The 18,361-nt window shown below is 37.4% G+C and overlaps 1 pseudogene across 1 annotated transcript; it reads right to left on the bottom strand.

The window, feature by feature from the left end:
• Window positions 1–620: 620 nt before the first annotated feature.
• Window positions 621–17,350, bottom strand: LOC148025550 (uncharacterized; annotated as a pseudogene). Its single transcript, XR_015693119.1, has 4 exons — window positions 16,557–17,350; window positions 16,338–16,420; window positions 15,735–16,194; window positions 621–1,960 (listed from the first exon to the last, which is right to left on the bottom strand). The product of XR_015693119.1 is annotated as an uncharacterized LOC148025550 (transcript).
• Between the last annotated feature and the right edge of the window lie 1,011 nt (window positions 17,351–18,361).

An 18,361-nucleotide genomic window follows, 5' to 3' on the forward strand; every position in this document is an offset into this window, starting at 1 on the left:
TCTTCCACGTTTCTTTGCCAATGACAAGGGATATATAATCCTATACATGTATAATATTTCTTCAAGCTCTATGAAGATGAAAACCTTAGTGCCTTGTTCTTAAGACTACAAGAAAGTTTGACTTTGACATTGAGAAAACTTTGATGTCCTTCTGAAAAAGAATTGGTGAAGATATTGAACATAAGATGAATATTTTGGCAAACAAAGCATCAAATTTCACTTCGCACTAGCTTAAAACTAGGGCAAATCATTGATAAGATCTCCTTTCCACCAAAACTTGCTTACGAATATTAAATTTTATGTACTAAAATCCTCTAAAAGAACTACATATGAGATATTTGTATATTCCAATGTTAATGAGTCACTACACAAAGCAGAATATGTGCAAGGTAAAATTTATTTATTCATAACTTGCCATTATAATTACAATACATCTTTAACTATAATCAGCACATACCTTGCCACTATCATTATCATGCACCTTGCCATTGTAATTCCAATTATATTAGCTTTTGAAAATCACTAAGGGGATTTGATTCATCTTGGAGATATAGAACTAAAGTATTGTAGCTCCAAATTTATGTAATGCACATCCCTCTTCTTTCTTCAAGTTACAACTTTGTCAACCTTGAAATTTTATTTCCAAAAACGTTATGTCAAAATCTGTGGAGAAAGAGAAGTCACCATGTAGGACTACAAGGTTTACAACAAAGTTTTACTCAACCTTGGAATCAATTAATTTACAAATGTTCATAAATCAGGCTTCACAAGTTCGACATCGTACACATACTAATTATATGTCCAAAATTTGAGAAAGCAGACATGGGAGGAAAGATATTGCACTGATTGAACTCAATCCCTCAAATCTCTGCTTGGATCCGAGCGTTGGAATTTTTATTGGATAGGGGAAAGGTACAAGAAGATGAATTCTCGCCAAGGAACGGAGAGCCATCCAGAGTCTGGCATATCCAGCAATCTTCAAGTGAAACTCTGAGAAGTCGTCACATCGTATTTCGCATCAGAACTCAAAGTCTATATGAATCTGATGGCTCGAAGACCTTCTTGTCATGAGGGTGAGTTATGAATGACCGGCTATCTAGGAATATCAAATTTCTAGGATTATTGTGATGTGAATGACTCAATGAAGATCAGAGGAGACCTGCAAGTCGTAGGGAGCGATGAAGGAAAAGAGCTGGGAAAACAGGGCGACGCCAGGCAGCACAGGGTAAGCGATCCGGGAAAGAGAGAGGGAAGTTGGAATCCCGAGTGGGCACGGACCCTATGCTGGCTGGATCAACACAGTGTTGTTAGCCGGAAAGATAAAGATTAGGTTAACTAATCAACAATCGATAACGGTGACGTCGTGGCGATCGAGTAGCAGACGATTACATTAAATAATCAACAATCGACAGTGGCGAGGTGGTGACTACAAGACTAGGCTAACTAATCAACAATCGATCATGGATGGCGTGGTCTGTAGCGATACGGTCATGTTTGCTGAGGTGGCAGCGCCAGCCAGCTGGAGCAGCAGCAGAAGTTGACGATGACGATCCTGGCCAGCGTATCACGACCAGAATCGGTCCTTGGTGTCGGGGGGAGACGGCGGCTGCTGCTGTGACGTGGACGGCTGCGATGCAGCGAAGGGGCCGTGGCCGGGGTGATCGGAGCCGCCTGGCCGTTGATGGACAGGGTGGTGGTGGGGGTGATCGGGGTAAGGAGGAGGGGCCAGCACGTGGACGATGCCGGCGGTCTCCGCGTGGTGGGCGGCGGCAGCGGCGGCGGCTGCCCGGTAGCGCATGACCTCGGCCCTGACCACGCTGAGCTCCGCCTGCAGCGCCTGCGCCTGCTGCTGCAGCGTCGATATCACCCCCATGCACCCGTACACGGGGTCCCTTATCCTCGCATTCGCCTCATACACCAGGCTGTTCGCCGCGTCCGCTCTCTGGCTCTCTGGCACTTCCTGCACACACACACACACACACACACTCTATCCATCATCCCTTCATCCGGCTTCATATTTGCTCTTCTACATAAACACTCTTTTTAGCTAGCTCACATGCTGCCATTACTGCATGAAACGCCCATATGTTTTTATATTCCTGCATGTCATTTACAGACGTCTCTTATTGCACATGGGTACACATGCTGCCATTTTCGACTTCGTCATTAGCTATTTATGTATGATTTGCTTACAAATCTGATTCAGCTTAATGCACCGCATGAACATGATGTCATTACATAGCTATGTCAACCAGGTTAATGAACTACAGTACAGCACACAAGCTGCCAATCAACCTTTGCTGCATGCGAATCGCGATCTACTTGCATCCCTAAATCACCTTAATGCACCACAATGTTTAAGCAGCATATTATTACATATCTCTCAATTAGCTTGATACACTGCAATACAGCACATGCTACTATTCATTACCGCTGCTTAGGATTTACAACATGTATCTTGAACCAGCTTAATTTGCCATAGGACAACACGCATGGTGCCACTTGGCATTGCTGCGTGTATCTGCGTACATTATGAAACAATTTAATATGCTTAATACCTGCCATTCATATATTCAGTACTACTATATGGCATCGTCGCGTGTACAACACCAGTCCATATCATCCACATGATGAATCACTCACTTTTCGTGTGTCTAGGGAAGTTCTAGTGATTTGCCACTCTAAGAAACTCTATGTGATTAACATACCCTTGTAGTAGTAGTATCAGCAGATTAGGCAACGATACCCTTGAATGCTTATGGTCCTCATCCCTACCAAGATATGCCAATTAAGTACTATGGGGTGCCTCCCTTCCAAAAGCTCAAGATGTTCCAAGTCTTGGAGTTGAAAATTAGTATGAGAAAAATGTATTGCATACCATTGCCTATGAATTCACTTCCTAATATCACAAAATACCAAATAGATCAATTCATCCTAGGTATTGCACTTAGGCATACTAGTGTTTATGTCTCCAAAAGATTAATTAGCTTCACATTTTGTACGTAGCATCTACTAGATACACAAAATATGTAGTGATGTACACAATATCATTAACAAGTGTGAGTGCATGTACCCACATGGAATAACAATCAACAATAGACTTGTAAGTGTCATAGTAAGACAACATGTCCCACAACATGTCTTTCACAACCTTAAGAAATTGTACATTGAAAGGATATTTCCCATTTATGGCATAGATATAGGATGGGAATGCAATGTGAAGTAGATCTAAAATGTTTTTTTTCTACATTACACTTTTTGGTTATTAGTTGTACATGCAATGACCTCCTTTGGCACATGTAGATTATTGCACACACACACACACACACACACACACACACACACACACACACACACACACACATATCATGTGAGTTCAAAATAAGGCATTTTTAAAACACCATTTTTTACATACAAAAGGTGTCATTTAAAGGGTTGACTTATAGATTTAATAAAAAGGGGTTGTATTTTATTGAAGAAAAATTCATAGATAAGGATATTTATAAATAGGCTTTGAACACATGTGATATAGAGGATATATATAGAGTGAACCCCCAGAGAGATAAATGTTATCTAAAAATCAACTTGTTGAAAGATAACTCCAATGAGGCAATGTTTCCATTGAGCTTGTGTAAGAGTTGGATTACACTCCTTAACATGATGGGCTATGAATGTGCCTTGCTCAAGGAATCACCCTTGCATCTTGTATGTTATGTTTATTATTAGATCTTGATACTTAATAAGTTACCATTGAGTAGTTTTCGCAAGACTTTTTGTTAGAAAGTCTTGTTTAGTTTAATGTTAGAGGATCTATGTACATTTGTTTCTAGCCAAGGAAACTCCAACTGTGTTTAGTCTTTTAGGCTAAATGATAGAAGTAAGATTGTAATCTAATAATCCTAAAAATCATACGGAGAAGTTAGTGTCGATTAATTCTAAAAATCAAGTCACACACTTGATTTAGCGTGTGAATTTGAGATTTATCTAAATTTTTTCATATCTGAGTCACTTAAGAATGCATCTACTTACTAGTTTGGATTTTTGGGAGTCTCCAATTTTAGTTGTCTTATTGAAGGATTTGGTAATATGTGTTTTTTTGCTAGGTCTTTTCATGAAAATCGACTTTCTTTATGGAGGAAAAGCTAAAATAGTTGTGATTGCCAAAGGGTTTTGCTAATAATGTAGCCTCCCTTTTTTTGAGCTCTTCCCTCTTTATTACTAGGTGTTTTCTCCTACTAAGTTGTTTGGTGTCATTTCCATGGAGACTTTAGCCATCTCACCATTGCCTCAAAACATGGGAAATGAACTCTCAAGTTTCCACCCTCAATCTCCAACACTCACCACCTAGGGTTTGGGGAGGAGATCATTTTCTTCACAATAGGAAAAATGCATTGGAAATGTGTACTTAGAATCCCATTTCTTGCCCAAAGCTAGCATTTACCATTTCTGAAGAAATTAGCAATAGATTAACCTTTATAAATAAAAGGAGGAGCTGTGAGGGATCTTGGATTGAGTACATATTTTTCCAATATGAGAAGAGCAAATTTTACTTCCCTTATGCACTTGCAATTCTATTATTTTAGTTGTAGATTTGATTGTAAAAGCAGTGTTATTATTTTTTGAAGACATCCAAAGGTGCAAGATGAGAACTTTATTATCTCACACAATTGACGTAGGTCTAGACAAGACATGATTCACTATTACAAGATCTATTATCATGGTCATTGGCTATGTTCATCTAGCTAGTGAATGATTTCAAATCATTGAGAAAAATAAGTCTATTATTTATTACATATTTTGTTGTTGAGGGATTATTTAGACATCTCAATTATGACTCCTAAGTTACTCCACACAAAGGATATAGTAGATGCCTCATATATGCTTGGGAAAGTATTAAATAAGATACACTACACAACAAAAGAACTATTGATATTTATGGTGCATCATATGTGTGATTTATAGGATTCTTATGAAGAGTGGAAACAACCCATTCAAAAAGCTTCCATCATGCCTAATTAAGTTTACTAACTTAAAATCATCCTAGCCTTATTATGATGAAAAACAAGCTTTTGAATTTTAAGTTGACTAATTCATGGACAAGGATCTTAAATTCTAGCATGTGAAGTTGTTGGTTCATGGAAATCCATGTAGACTACAGACAAACCCTTTCAAGACCTCCCACTACTTTGAGTGATTATACATAACTTTATAATGGATAAGGTAGGGTGGATAACAAAGATGCTTGGGGATGCATGGTTGGAATTATATGGATCATGAGGTCATGCTCTAGCAAGCATATACTATGTATCCCATGAGTAGTACCATCACTATTCTCATGTTGTTTGATGACACTTACAAGACAATCCCATCTAGAAAAGATGTGGGCCTTAATATAAGCAATGTATGTAGGTGGGGTTGAGTTCTTAGATGTGCATCATGATGAGCTAGGAATCAAATGCTAGTGGCAATGCACTAACATGAGATTCAAGTGTTGAATCATTATATGATCCAATCATTATTACCACCCATAGTCATTCAGGAAGTAGAATATAGACTTCTAGGCAATCAATCTAAGAGAGTATTGCAAAAAATGCAAAGACAAGGGATATCTATAGGGGTACTACCAGAGGGCTGGCTCACCTTAATGTATGTAACTGTAGCACACAAATTCATCGATGTATTTTTTAATTCCAATTTTTAAGGAAAATGTATATACCCAAATTAACAAGTGATATTTTCACATAAATTTTGAAGAAGACATGTAAGTCTTCAAAGAAAACATGGTCATTGATTGAGGAGAATATGCAAGTGTAAGAAGTTTCCAATAAACACATATTCAATGCATATGGTACATAGTAGTGGACTTGTTGAGAGGTCCTACAAAGATCATACTACTAGTGAAGTATACCCTAATACCATTTGGTCGAACTAATAAGCCTACTTTGAGATAATGGTATTAAAGAAATACTTTGGGCCCATATGGCATGGATATCACACTAGATTCTATCCAAATGTTCCAACATTACTTGATATTGTTGGTAGGCCTAATCTAATGTAGTGGCATCCATGGCTTTCTTTGATAAAAAACTAAAGGACCTTGAAAATAGATTTGAGATTTGCATAATATAGTGGGCCTTTTTGATTGGGCCACCTTTGAGGCATGAGTATAGTTTATCACCTTATAATCACTTAAACCAACATTAACTCTTTTCATTCTAAATTCTTTTTTAAAAAAAGCTTCATATGTTGGTATGGATGGAAATAGACCAAGTCTAGGACTAAAAACTTGTAGATGGAACATGAGAGGTAGTTTATTATGTATGAGAGGTTATGGCTTCTAGGTTAGGAGATCTTGGGGATTGTGTTATGCCTAGGGACTTCACTATGTATAAACCCTATGTCACATGCATTATAGGTCTATTCATAAAATCCCATATAAATGAGTTTCTCATTGATCAAATATACCACTTTTCTTAAACTATAAGTAACCTTTTTCAAAATCTTTAAAGTCACCCCCTTTTGCAACACTTTTTTAAATTTTACAAATTAAAGTTTTTGTCATTTTGAGCATACCTAATACGCATATATATTCTTATGAAGGATGGGTACCCTCCCCCACCCCCCAAAGAAAGCATAATATCTTATGTTCTTTGAGGTATCTATCTAGTGGCCTTCAAACTTTTGGCTATGGGAGTCTTCTTTCTTAAGACAAGAACCATTTTTCACATTTTCTTCTAAATCCTCAAGGACAAGGTAAGATTTCTTCATCATCATCATCATCATGTTCTTCTTCTTATTGAGAACAAAAAACCCAAATCCTTTTTTGCTTCTTCTTCTCAAGAATAAAAATGACAATAAATGTCCATCATGTGTTGCTACAAAGAGAAAGTATCATTGAAGAGAAGAAAAAACACAACCAAGCTCAAGGAAATGTATTTTTCTTGTCCCCTTCTTCCTTGCTAAAATCTATGGATATTTCATAGTTACACTACTAATCTTTCACTTCTTTTGTATTCTGGCATTGTTAATATTGCTATAGTGCTCTATATAGAGCAATGTACAACATTGAGTTTATAGGCGTATTTAATAGCATGAACAAAATACAATTACCTACATTGATAACTATGCTCATAAATCTATCAAGGCTATAAATATTAGAAGGTGTATTTTGTAGTGTTGTTATTATAGAGTCTTTATTACATGGATTTAGTCTCCTATGAAACTAATCGTGTCACTACTTTTTGATTGGTTCAAGTTAAGCTTAGAAAAATCTAAGCTTGCTAATAAGACTTGGTGAATTTGATGTGCTAGTGAGAAATAATTATAAGTTTGTCCTACTTACAATAAGTAGTATTTTTTATGAAGCATATTGACATGCCTACATATATTTAAGATTTACATGTAGCGACCACTAAGTTAGATAGCTTTTATTGCTTCAAATTCTTTAATTGCCCATGACATGTTCAATAAATCTTCCTATGGTGTTATTCCAGGTATTTCATAATGTTAGTATTATTGTAGGTCTCTATGTACAGTATTCTCTAGTATCATTGTCACAAGCATGTTTAATAACATAACTAAATTATAGTAGTCCTATTGATAAACAAACTTACAAATAAATTTAGAATTGTTAATGTTACTCTGCTTGCCTACTATTTTGGGTGACTATAGAGGATTCGTTTAATATAGTTTTAGGATTAATTCACATCCAATTTGTAAATAGGGCTAGATTTTTTAATCTAGAATGATAAGAGCAACACACAAGAAAGAAACTTCAATATCAAGTAGGTTGCCCTTATAGTACCTCACATTACACGTACCTCCTCATGATGAGGGTATTCTCATGATCCTTTTTTATATGCACTTTGTAAATAGCAAACCTCATGTGCATCTACATGCTTATGATCATGTCTCTCCCTTCAGTCCTTCATAATGCACACGCATATATCCTTGATAATGTAACTTTGTAAGTCCATGTTGCACTAAACTAGCCATTAATTTTTAATTAAAATGTAGCTCCCCTCTTATTTCTAATTTAAATCTAACCTCTATTCATTTAGTAATTGCATGGTGCCCTAATCTATGTATATCTTCAGTTATCCAACCAAGTTTTAGCAATATAAGTTTTAAAATTAATCTTTAGATCAAGTCTTTTTATTAAGCACTTAAATTTAATTTTTTTGTTATATTCCTTTTGTGATAGTGGAAATGTTCATAGCAAAAAGACCAACGAGCTATTGGTTGCATGATTGCAACTCAATATGGAGCTTCGCATTCAATTGTGTAACCAACAACCTCTGGTGGGTGCAGGGGGAGGGGGGGTCATTATATATATAAACCCTCTATATCATGTGCCCTCAAGGGGTATCAGAAAATATCCTTTCCTTACATGATGTAAGTTAATAAAATGACTCCTTTGCCTTTAAGAGGCTTACATTTTTTTTTCCAAATTGTAATTAAATTTCCCTTCTATAAATTTAATCCTATACATTTTACCAATAAAATAACCCTTATGTTGATCACACATGGTATAATGATCTTTCTTGAGGTGACCTCCCAAGCTAGTAACTCCTTGATTTTTTTATGGTAGAAAATAATGTTTCTATAAGGTTTTTCTTTGCACATTAACCACTTGCAAAATTAACGCAATTTGAGAGGTGATTCTTTAGATGGACATACAAGGTGCTTATAAATACACTAAAAATGTTTTTCTATAGTTCATAAAGCACATCTATTTACCCCTCAACACACCTATTTCCTTGTAGTGTACATTAAATTCAAATGAAATCTTCAATGTGTTAATTGCCTTCTATTGTGAGGTGATATGGTAGAAGAATTCTAGTCCCTTCATGATTTAATGCATTGAAGTCACTGCATTTGTGCTACCCCAATACATAAACACATTTAAGGCATTAGGCCAAGTGGAATTTTTTTTGTCAATTGAATGCATAAAAGCATTTAATTCCAACACTTCACATATGCATACTGTAAATCTCCCAAATTTGTTAATTAAAAAACCTTTGGTTGAGTCCCTAGATTTCTATACACCTTAATCAATTGATGTCTAATTTACTCTTGGATGACATTGAATCTATTAGATCCTCAACCTCAAGGCGGTATCAAATGAATATCCTATTTTTATATATATGTTCAATGGCTATATGCAAAATAATCCTTACTTATTATTGACTTTTAAATAGGACCATGGATAAAAGCATGGTAAGACAACCAAAAGTAGTTTCCTATAATACTACCTCCAATATGGTATATTGCATTAAATGTATTTTTCTTGTTCAAAAGTTAGTTATCTATTTCTCATGACTTGATAATTTAGGTTTGTGGACATTTAAGGCCATTCAAGGATGCATGAGTGTGTGAATTTGCGGTGGTGGTAGTCCCATTATAACAAACCCAAATATTAAGGATTTGATCATTGCTCTTATGTTAAGAGTAGTTGACAAACAATATGCATGAAAACTTCTCAAAAACATTGCCACATAGTCTTGCAATTTCTAGTTTTTGAAGCCTATCCTTCCTATATGCTACTCTCATATAAGGTGCAACCTTGAGCCCACACCATTCTTAGACCTCAACCATCCATTGAGCAAAGTATCTAGTATCTTCAATTTGATCCCTCCACCTTTAAACTCATTCTTATGCATACTATTTTAGCACATAAAAATTCAAGATGTATTATAGCTAGTATTAAAATAATGATTCCTCAACATTATCATCACGACAGACCACCTTGTTACCATATCTCATTTTTTGCACTTATAACTTACACGGAGCAACCAATGTGCCTTGCCATGAGCTAGAAGATTCCAATTGGCTCCAATTCTTCCAAAAATTTTAGGCACATTTTTCTAGTTTTCTTATAAATTATTTATTTCCTTTACTTACCTTATCAATTAGTCTTGTGCAAGTTTGAGTAAATTGCTTTATGTTTGCCACATGATTCATCTCATCTAAGTATATGTTAACAAGCTAAATCGCATTATTGTGCTTTCCCACTACATATGATTCTCTAGATCCAAATGCGTATAACTTGTATTTTCATATCTTGTGTTAAATCCCAAATAGAAATCTTTGCAAATAAATGCTCTTTCACTTGATGTTCTTTTGATGACTCTCTCAAAGTCTAGTTTGTTCTTGAAGTTTCACCATCTCTCTACTGAGCTAGGGCATCTAGCTTATGGTATAATATCATAAGCCTACTCGACCTAAGATAAAGTAGGCTCACAAGCTAGAGGAAGTTACTATATCTATATCCTTTACATAACGTGTATTCAAGGCTTATTTATAAATATCCTTATCTATGAATTTTTCTTGAATAAAACATAACCCTTTTATATTCAATTTGTAAATAACCCCTTTATTATATACCCTTCTATATATAAAAAATGCATTAAAAATGGTATCTTAAAAATAGTTTATTTTGAACCCATGTGATGCACACATGTATTCATGAGTAACTTACCTAAGCCCACAAGCTACTTGGTACTCCATATACACACAAGATATGATACATTGTAATCAGTGGATTGACAAGGTACCCATAAGATAGAGGAAAAGTCTATTAATTTCTTACAACATGCACACTTGTGGGTCACTCTTTCAGATTTTCATGCCATCAATGAAGTGTGAAAAGACCCACATGCTATAGCCTATGTCTACACAAGGCATCCATAAGTTGTAGGAAAACTCCCCTCCTTATAGGCATGGCATGCTTATATAGGTAATGTCTACAAGTTGCTTAAATTCAACAATCTAATATTTGTAGATGGACACTTATAGGTCATGCCTCTACAACATGAGCAAGCCCATACCAATGGCTTGAATATTTGTTAAGTAGTTGTTAAGGTTGTCTTTGGGTTTGAGATTTAACCTTGTCACATTATGCATTCTCTTATTTTGGTGTGTTATCCTTGCTACAAACTCTTGAAGGTCACTCTTGAGACTTGAAAACTTATGCCACATGCTTGTAGGCATAATCAATAAGTTTCATTGCACATGACCCATATGCTTGTAGGCCAATTTATAGTTGTTGGAATGGTATATACAAAGTCTCTGACTTGTATCGGGAAACCCATGCTTGTATCTCATGCGTACAAGTTTTCTAGATTTGAGTGAATGTTTTAAGCATCCCCATGACTAGCTAAAAATCATGAACAATGTTTAAAACTTGAATTTGGTTGTGCACACCAAGTCTATCAAGAATAACTAGTTAGTAGACTACAATAATATGCATTAAAACCTTGTCTCAAATGCTTGTAGGCTTGACCCAACAACTTAGCAATTGATTAATCAATATAGAACCTTTTTATTATCATGCTTTTGTTAGACATCAATGTCCATGTTTCTCTTCCTATTATATATTCATTTCTAAAGCTAAGGTTTCATGCACCCATCATTATTACTTGCATATGTGGATGATAAGAAAACATCCAATGAGAGGAGATTTCAAAAGATGAAGTGCAGAGGAGAAGAAGAAGAAGAAGAAGAAGAAGAAGAAGAAGAAGAAGAAGAAGAAGAAGAACCATGGGTAGCTTTTGATGTTCTTGCTAACATCGACACACCATTGTTGCCCCATGGCCAAAGTGAAATGATTTCAAAATTTAAGGGGCATGGGTTTTTAATGTTGACAAGCATATCAAAGGCTGCCCTAGTTCTCATCATCTTCTACTTGTGATGTAAATGCATCATCTAAGATTTTGTGCTTTTAATTTTCACATCTATTACTCAACCCATTGCTAGAATGGCCTTCATTTTCACTAGTTTTGCATAAATTAACACTTTTCAAATGAAATTTTGAAGGAGATTAATAGGAAACAATCAAGATAGGATTTAGAAAAATATCTTTTCTAAAAGGCCTCACATTAGAGAGGTTTTAATGAAACCCATTACATACACATATTTTAAGGTTAAAATACTCTTTATGTACAATTTTCCAAATCAAATCACTCTATTAGTATCAAATGGTTCTTCCCATTCAAAACTAGAAATCTTATATATATACATTTATTAAAGCATCGAGTAAATTGAACATCCTTAATGTAAGCCAAGTTATCTATTAGTAAGTTCTCACAATGTTAAAACAACATAGCATCAATTGATAAGAAAGTGAAGGGAGTTAAAGATTACATCCTTGTCTTTGGAAAGTTGAGATTGCAACTCGTAAGGAACAAGATTTATTGAAATTTCTGAACATCACATTTTAGTTTTGACTATGGAGAATGCAATATAAGTATTGCTAAAAACAACTTATCTAGTTTTGATTATGTGGAATGCAAATATTCTTATTGGGTCTTTGAGATAAAAAATGATTAGTATTACTGCCAACTTGTTCAAAACAAATACTCACTAGTACTAACCCAATATCAAATTGAAAATTAAGCTTGTTCTCCATGATGGTTCATAAGTAGCTCCTCCATTCTCTAAGTAGGTAATAATGTCTCTCAGGGAAGTTACTATATATATATCATCTACATCACGTGTGTTCAAGGTCTATTTATAAATATCCTTATCTTCTATTTTTTCCTAAATAAAACATAGCCTTTTTCTATTCAATTTATAAATAACCCCTTTATATTACACCCTTCTGTATATAAACAATGTATAAAAATAGTATTTTAAAAATACCTTATTTTGAACCCACGTGATGCACACATATATTCATGAGTAACTTACCCAAGTAATGTCCTACACATTCTTAGAGGGTCTAATGATAACGATGGGTAGCTTGGGGTAGTGCGCCTTAGAAGTTAAGACACTTTACCCTTTATCTTACAATGAGGCTCACAACCACATGCTTAAAAGTGGCTCAAAATGGTACTAATGGTGAGAGATTTAGGATATAAAGATTAGTTAGAATGAGTTTCCTTGATCCCCCTTTCTATTCTTCTTCATAGGATGGTATGTGAGTTATTGTTTCAAAGATACATGGACACGAATACATGGATAGATATTGGGGAACCAATATATTGGCTAGTCTAGTCTCTAAAAAATGATGAGCTTTTGGATGTGAAGTGTGATGATATGAGTACTTTTCATTCAAATGCCAATGAAGGAAATTATTTCAAAGTATCTGGTTGCAACTAATGGATATATTTTTCTTAGCTTTATATGCCCCCATTAATTGGAGGGGTCATGTAGATATCACATATGTGACACAAAATAATAGGATTCCCAAGCTTTTAAAACTCTTCCTTTGTAGGAAGATTACTAGTGGAAAAACCAAGAAAAACATGTTCTTTTAGAATACATGTGGTACATTGATTACATTATTAATTTTTGCATTGGGCAAGTGAAGTGCCTTCTTCATTTGAGTTAGTGGGAAGTGGCCCTAGCTAGAGTGAAGGTAGATTGGATGTTTACCATTCATGAAACTTTAGTGGTGAGCCTGGAATTATTGACTTGGGTAATTGGAGAAAAGATTTGCTAATTAGGCCCATTATCAAGAGAGTCCTCGGTAGATAAGGTAATAATTGGGGTCTAATTTTAGACCAATGACTACTTTTTGGAGTTTTGGCATGGTAGGGTTAACTTTTTGGAATTAAAAACTCAAAAAATACATCTTTTGACCATTGGGTTTCTTCACTAAATTTCCCCCCATTTTGTAATATCTTAGCCTTTTATCAATAAACCTTCAATTGCCTATTTACAAACAAGATATCAAATGGATCCCTTATTTTTTTTAACCCTAAGGATAATTGAGAATCAGATCAACATCAACAAAGCTAAAGACTTGGGCAAGAGCATTGAGGCTCGGTTTCTAGTTATATAAAAAGAGACTAGGGATACGTTTAATCCTCTGCATGCTTATCAAGAAAACCCCTACAACTATGAACAAGAGGTTGAGATGGCTCTTCTCTTTAGCAATTATTAGGTCAATTTAGAAACTAGGCGCACAATAGGGCAAAGATCTCACCTTCCTTAGTGTATATTTTGATTGGGGATTTCCCTTAGTGTTGGAGAGTGCTTCATCTTCACTAGCCTCGCTCACTCATGGAGAAAGATTGCAAGCTGAGACTTAGAGGATGTCATTTCATAATGCAATCAATCCACAAAGTACTAGATCAATGGAAGAAACTTGCCTATTGGACAAGTCTCTCTTCTTTTAGTATGTGTTGCTATTGGTAATAGCCATCAAAATTCTAGGATTTGATCATTTTACACAATACATAGCCTAGTACTATCACTTCAATCTAAGTGAGATATCACTTTCCTTTTGTCTTCTACACATAGAAACGTGGTCATAGACCATAGATTTTGGTACACCTCCAATAGCTAGTTGAAGATGTAGTGCAACCAAGGAGACCTAGAGACATTTGTTATGAAATTTTCATAGCATCAAGGAGGTCTACAAGCAATCCATGAAAATTTAGTGCATGCAAGGAGAGATGATAGTTAACTAGGACATAGTATGATGGGAAATAAACAAAGGACCTTCTTATAGTCATGCGAACCTCCAAAGACATATGACCATTCAAATATTAGATTAGTAGCACATGAGATTCATCCCACTACTAAATCTTAGACCCTCATCGAGCCCTCATCCAAATAATTTTGATAGATTTTTTTAGCATTATCAACAATAAATGGAAGAGATTATAACTTGGTGATTCAAAGCAATGAATAGAATGTGTAATATCTTCTTATATACTTGGAAATGTAGCATCTTCACTCAACTAGGGATGCCCATATAATATAATGGACTTGTTAACCCATATCCTTTTTCTTCCTTTCCATGACTACCATGGGATTTTATGTTGTGTACTTTTGTCTTTATAATGATCATTGCCAGTCATGATTACAAAATGCAAGGAAAATGCTAAGCAATTTTGTTAACAAAATATCTTAAACATTGATATTTTGGGTTATGCTTCAATGTTTTGAACTTTTCCTATGCAAATAAGTAGCAATAACGATTATGAGGAAGTTGAGCCGACTTAATTGGAAACTAACCACAAATTAGGAGCAAAACTAGTTGAATAAAAGGCATGTCGTGGCCAATTGGCATGGTTCAACATGGCTTGTTAATGGTTTACTAGGAATAGTAGTAATGGTGTATGAAGTTTAGAATGGGGCTAAGAGAATTGATGCATTCAAAATCAATTACCCTTCGAAATGAGGGCATTGCATGTGGATCATAAGAGAAAATGGATTCAATGTAAGTCCATTGGCCTGCTACATGCATTTGACTATAATTAGAGTTTAGACTTGAGGCATTGTCCGAGGAGCCCTATGAAAAGGGAGGTGATGAATAATTAGCGTTTGGACTTGAGGCATTGTGGGGGGAGTCCTATAAAAAGAAAGTTGATGAATGTTTAGAAGACAATTAGTCTTTTGAGATTATGACATTGTGGACGGGCTCTTCGAACAAGATGCAGATTGATGGGGCCGAACCCCTAAAATTTGAAGAGTGTCTTAGGACTCCACCTCACATCCACCATTAAGATTATTGGAGTGCGGTACTTCTAATTGGAAATAGTCTTACAAGCTTTGGGATAGTCCTTTTGTTTTTTAAGTTTGTAGTTAACAGCTTTGCCCTTATGAGATCCAAGGGTAGATAACACCTTCGATGGGTGCTGCAACCTTCAAATTTCGATTAAGACATTGGAACTAAATTAGAGGAGTTGTTCTAACCACTATCTATGCCAACAAGTTCCGTTGTAGGAAGCATCATTGAGAGAGAGAGAGAGAGAGGTGGGGGATGGATAGATGAAGCGTACCATGAGCATTTTGGAGACGTTACTGGCGCCGTAGATCTTGTGGACGCTGGCGAATCGCTGGGGCTCGTGGGGGGAGAAGTAGGGGGCGAAGGGGCATTCCTGGGCGCATCGCCGCCTCAGGAGCTTGCAGGCGGCGCAGGGAGTGGACGTATTGGGCTGGTGCTGCATTTGTGGCGGCGCCTGCTGCTGCATCATCATGGGTCCCCCGGGCCCCATCATGTGAACCACCCCCAGCATGCCCGGCCGCCCTGATCCTCGTCCTCCTACTAGCCCTCCTCTTCCTGTACTGATTGTACTAACCGTACTAGCTGTGCTCACGATCCCGCTGCTTGCAAGCAGCCGCCCCCTTGCCTGCGCCGGATTCCCTGGCGCCGCTGCAGCTCCTTCTTGCAGTACTGCAGCTGCCGGCCTCTTCACCCTCCTGCTGGCCGACGTCTCACTTGCACTCTCAATACTTTCCCTGCGTCAATTTAAGAGTCATCAAACTCAACCCTCTCTCTCTCTCTCTCTCAGAGGTATTAGTCAGATTAGATCTTGCTCTCTACTTCTTTCCGCATGGCTGTGGTTCCTTTGTTATCGAATAATCGAATCCTAGTGCCTTACCTTTCCTTCGACATTCAAACATCGGACCCGCTTTCTTGATCTGTTATGATCTCCCACGAGGTGATTATGAGTGCTGTACAGTTCTGCAAGATCAACACAAAAGACTGTCCCCCTTCAATTCATTTGTCAAGCATCTGCATGCATATAAAGTGCAGGTCTGATGCGCGCGCGCGCACACGCACACCCCCACAGAGAGAGAGAGAGAGAGAGAGAACGTACTTTTTACTCACTGTCAACGCAGTGCTTTTCGCTTCTAGAAGAAGAGGATTCCAGCAGCAGCGTCTGGAGTATGCAGCGCTGAGTGGCATTTGGATCTACAAGAACTTTACCACTGTTGCTTCTTCTCGAGATTTGGTGAGCCGTACCATCAGAGATATGTACATGGCAGCCTGCAGCAGCAAACTATGGAGCAAACATGTACTCCGCGTGCACAGAGAGAGAGAGGGGCCGACGATAATACACAGTGTTATTAACGGCTCATTAGGGCAAAATTGGAGACGGTCAGACCGTTAATTCTATCGCGGGAGATCAGAAGTCTGGCGTGTAGCGAGAAGAAGCTCGATTTTGCGGCGGTTTGTAAGGGAGAGAGGGACGGCGGGGGTTGTTCCTGTTTAAGTTTAGCGGATCGAGGCTAAGCATGAGGCAACGACCAAGGGCCGTCGAATGATGATGATGATGATGATGATGATGATGGTATATGACGACGATGATGGGAGAGGGGGAGGGTAAGCCTGGTGCTGCTGATGCTGCTGCTGCTGCTCTTGCTGGAAAGGATGATGGCAGATCCGACGGAAGAGGAAGAGGGACGGAAAATTAAGAGAGAGAGCAATATAAGGGATCTGCTGTAACGTACCAAGGTTGACTTGAGAGAGAGAGAGAGAGAGAGAGGAAGAAGAGCGAGATCCGAGGAAAGCCAGACGAGAGATTAACCACAGAGAGAGAGAGAGAGAGAGAGAGAGAGAGAGAGTGAAGGCAACTATAATAGATGAGGAGTTGAGATGTTGACCTGTCTTGACAAAACAAAACACTTGGAAGGAGGGTGGCGGAATAATAAGAACTCCCACTTGATTTATCAGCTGCCGCCAAATTTGGCTGCGAAAAAAGCCAGTGCTTCCGTTTTCTCTTTATTTCTTCCTTTTATTTTTTTGACTTGTTCATATCTTCTCCGCCACCACCTCCGCCGATGGCAGCTCTCTCTCTCGTTTACGCACACACACTCTCTCGCTCACACACACACACACTCTCTCTCTCTATCGCTCTCTCATACACACACACACACTCTTTCTCTCTCTGTCTCTCTCTCTCTCTGTCACACACACTCTCTCTCTGTCGCTCTCTCACACACACACTCTCTCTCTAGTCTCTCTCTCTCTCAGAGACACACACTCTCTCTCTATCTCATATTTCTTCCTCTCCTTCCCTTTCACATAGAAAGTAGGTAGCCACATCAAGATCGTGAACTCGAATCAGCCAGCCACTAAGACGCCTCTCTCTCTCTCTCTCTCTCTCGTGTATTTTTTTCTACCCTCTTCATTGAACGTGCACCCCAGCACATGCACAGACCCATTTTTTAATCGCCCCTTGCCTCCTATTTCCCCTACCCTCGCCCTTCACGTAGTAAATGCCAAATCGCCTTGGGATTATACAGCCAATTTAACTGCCAGCTCGTCTGCATGTGAATACTGATTCATGTGCGCGTGTGTATTTATGTAGCTATGTATGTAAGGTTTCAAAATTCAGACAAACTATGCATGTAGGACCTAGCCGATGTATCCACTTTTATGCTCATTCTCATAAGAATGCATTATGTGAGCTGCAAGCTACTATTAAATATTGGGGTGCTTTGATTAGCACCTTGTATACTAGTTACCGTTCAACCGGGTATTGATGACCCACCCAAGTTATATGAAAACTTGGTAAAGGATTTAGTGAACTCTCTTGCAAGATTCCGAGCTGGTAGGTACTATACACGATGTTATAGGTTGTGAATTCACAAGCTTCAGAGCACAACATAGGTCATTGTC

Source organism: Lygodium microphyllum, chromosome 14 (genome assembly GCF_053477565.2).
Source record: "Lygodium microphyllum isolate KBCC chromosome 14, Lygodium_microphyllum_v1.1.10, whole genome shotgun sequence".
Classification (NCBI taxonomy): Eukaryota; Viridiplantae; Streptophyta; class Polypodiopsida; order Schizaeales; family Lygodiaceae; genus Lygodium; species Lygodium microphyllum.